This window comes from Egretta garzetta, unplaced genomic scaffold, assembly GCF_000687185.1.
Source record: "Egretta garzetta isolate BGI_Z169 unplaced genomic scaffold, ASM68718v1 scaffold228, whole genome shotgun sequence".
NCBI classification, from domain to species: domain Eukaryota; kingdom Metazoa; phylum Chordata; class Aves; order Pelecaniformes; family Ardeidae; genus Egretta; species Egretta garzetta.
The window spans coordinates 1110274-1113523 of record NW_009260758.1 but is presented as its reverse complement, the minus strand read 5'-3'; the positions used below and the strand labels follow the sequence as shown (position 1 = coordinate 1113523).

Below are 3250 nucleotides of genomic sequence, written 5' to 3'. Positions count from 1 at the left end.
CGGTGAGCAAGACACGAGAACCCACCGCAGGGCATTCCCCCCCCCCAGCTGCAGTCAAAGCTTTATCAGGTAAAACTACCAGACTTTGGGAAAGAAGCTTCATTAGTTCCACTGCAAAGAGAACTCACTCTTTTTTTTTAGAAAAAGCAATCAGTTCAGTACTTTATTAAAAAAGAAAACAACCTTTAAAAAGCCTCATGTTTAACAACTGCTTAGGATTCACTTTTACTAACTCAAGCAATGTCAGTACCTTGGTTTCAGGACTGCTCTGGAATTCGGCACAAATAAAAAAGCTGGCGCTCTCTTCAGTTTACTTAAAGTGGGTTTGGTTACTTACCGATTTTTTTTTACTTTGTCCTCAAAAAATAAGGATTCTCATTCTTCCTGGGCACATGCTTTACCCTATACTTTTGAAATGATCCTAAAGATCAACTTTTCAAAGGCACTTTTGCTGTCTAAAAGCATGCATGTGTTAGATCCAACCTTTTCTGAGCAGCAGTTTACTGATCTGTAACTGGATATAAAATGTTACTGTAATGCAGATTAGTTTTCTATTATCATCCCTGTTTTTCTTATCAGTTTATCTTTTCCCGCCTTGTTTTTAAAAACGCTATTTTTCTTTTTCTTGCTATCAGACTAAGACTGAAAATACAGCTTTTGGAAGAGGTATTTCCATAGCTGTGTAAGACCACAACCTATAAGAACACCTTGATGTCTGTGACACCCTGTGTGTTTCATGTGGGGAATTACTGAAAAGAGAATAAATATAACTGTACTCAAGTAAAGATGTTACCTAGAAATCTGCAAGAGGATTACGCTCCTCACAAAAATGGGTACAGTAAGTTCTCTGGACAAATAAAAGCCTCAATGATATTATGTTTTGGTTATATATGGTAAAAAGTAATAAGCAGAAGGTGAAGGATATATTCCCTTCGTAAACGGTACACTCCTTCTCAAAGGACAGTAGAAATCCAAACCATAGAAAAAAGCCTCTACAAGGTAATGATTTTCTTACTTCTAGCCGACGTACCCCACTGTCTCACAGGCAGCTGGTCAGAAGCAGATTCCAGACGCATTCCCCAGCCTAAGGCAAAAGCTGAATTTGCAAAGCTGGACTTTTGCGAGCCTTCAAACAAAGCACAACAAGACAAAACCGAATCGCAGCAGCTATCCCAGGAGGTTACCTGCGGAGTCTCAAAAGTTCTGTGAAGAGTCTGCTCCGTTTGTTCAAACGTCCTCTGGGTCATCTCCCTGTGGGTTTCTTTTATAACTGCTGTCTTTCAAGTACAAATGCGATAGGTACTTCAGAAATGATGGCAGATGATAAGTTAGACAAGCATGCATTGAAAAAGGGAACTACAGATTTAACCACAGGATGGAAGGCTTCACACCAGCACACAGTTTAGCCCAGAAATGGTTTTAGTTTATTTATTGAGGGTTAATTACGTACCATAGTTTGATAATTCTCTAATAACTTGGCAAGAGCGGGAATGTTTAATGAGTGACCCCAAAAAAATAACCTATCAGCCACTGCTGATAGCCCAAGTTGTTCTTCCCCTCGAAAATCAAATCCAAACGTTGCTGGAAAACTGTGCAGGTTTTGTCTGATGGTTCATACCGTCTTGTCCAATGCTCCTGCCATACAGCCACGTGGACATCAGTGGTATTTTGGGAAGTTAACTGTACCGGAGCAAGACCAGCTTCCTAACCTCGTGCTGAGAGCTCTGAGCTGTCATCCCTCGGGTTGGATACCACAAGCAGGACAAGCAGCAGAAACCAACCCAAGGGCCCAGAGAAGACCCTGCAGAAAGCGGAGCTGTATGCAACGGGTTTATAGGAAGGACGAGAAGGCGGCTAACGATTTACATTCATTAACAACCTGGATTGGGAGTTCAGAGAACCCTATTAAACATGCAGGTGACACAAGCTGAGAGGGGTGAGGGCTTTGGAGGCCAAGACCTTAAGAAAGTTCTTGACAAATTGGTGGAAATTGGGTGCAGTTCAATAGGGACAAGCTCTCAACTGCCTTTAGGCACTATCAACTGTCAATTACTAGCTATAAATAATCAATTATCAACTGATTAGATATCTGCGCCACAGAAAAGGATCTGGGGTTTTGGAGGGTCATAAACTGAAGAGGAATAAACAATGTCGGGCACTTGTGAAATAGGCAGCCCAGGCCAGCCAAAAAAGCAAGCGTCCTCCGCAAGGCCCATGAAGTAATCCTTCCGCCCTGCGCAGCGCTGATAAAGCCCCCGCTCACACGCGCTGCGTCCAGCTCAGTGGAGCTGGTGAAGAGAAGCCAGCACAGGACAAGGGGTATTACCAGAACCTAAAAAGTACCAGCGAGGAAACAAGGGAAGGGAAGACTTGTGCAGAAACATTAACACGTTAAGGCTTTCACATGGCCTCCAAGTCCATTGGGCAAGGACTAGAAGATTAACGACAAGGAAAATTCAAGCTGGTCATCAGGGAAAGCGTTCAGTTTTTAGGGATAGGGAGGCAGTGGAGCGGGTGCTCCAGGTCTGAAGGAGACTGGGCATCTACAGGCAAACATCAACCAGGAATGACAGCCATAATCAAATCCTGCCACCAAGCACAGAGATAAATTAGGTGACCTCCTAAGGGCTGGCCAGCCCGTGTGTCTCTGAATAAACAGCTAATTACCGGGCAGAGAGCTCTGACAGGAACAGCGCAATGTTTCTGTAGAAAAAGAGGTAATTTCTAAAGGTGAAGCAGGAATTTAATAAGAAACAGTAGTCACCAAAAAAAGCGTAAGAAAAGGTTATGATGTTCTTACACAGGCCTGACTACATTATTGTAGATTTAATATGGTTTTTTGGAATAGGTCATTCAAAGAAAAAAAACCAAAAAACACCCCACCTTTTGTGCTCATAAGCATTGAGGTGCTGATTTGTTAGGTGCTTAGAAGGCCGATAGAGCTGTGTAATGTTTCTTCCCAGATACCAAGAAACCTGTAGCGCTCTTTTTGCTGAGACAGAGATTTATCCAGGCTGCAAAGGGAACCGCACTCCCAATTAACTCGCAGGGGGGTGAGCTCCTGCTTCAGCCCCCACTCCTTCCAGGAGCAGTACAGGGAGAAGCGATGGCAGCCGCGGCTCCCCTGAGCCCTGGGGATGTGCAGTTGGCCAAACACAGTGACATTTCAGTGATTTCAGTAATTCACAGCAGTGAATTCTTCCCCTTGGGGCTGTCAGGCGCTGGAAGGGGCTGCCGAGGGAAGGGGTCG

General features: G+C 44.0%; 1 protein-coding gene across 2 annotated transcripts in view; it reads right to left on the bottom strand.

The window, feature by feature from the left end:
• IL5RA (interleukin 5 receptor subunit alpha) overlaps positions 1 to 1762 on the bottom strand; it is a 19469-nt gene extending 17707 nt beyond the window's left edge. The window contains exons 1-2 of one of the 2 annotated variants that reach the window (XM_035901415.1): positions 1185 to 1762; positions 1016 to 1084 (exon numbers count right to left, since the gene is read on the bottom strand). The gene's annotated coding sequence lies outside the window, so the exon portion shown is untranslated. The remainder of the gene's footprint in view (positions 1 to 1015; positions 1085 to 1184) is intronic. The other variant, XM_035901416.1, reaches the window with a different exon arrangement.
• Positions 1763 to 3250: the final 1488 nt, after the last annotated feature.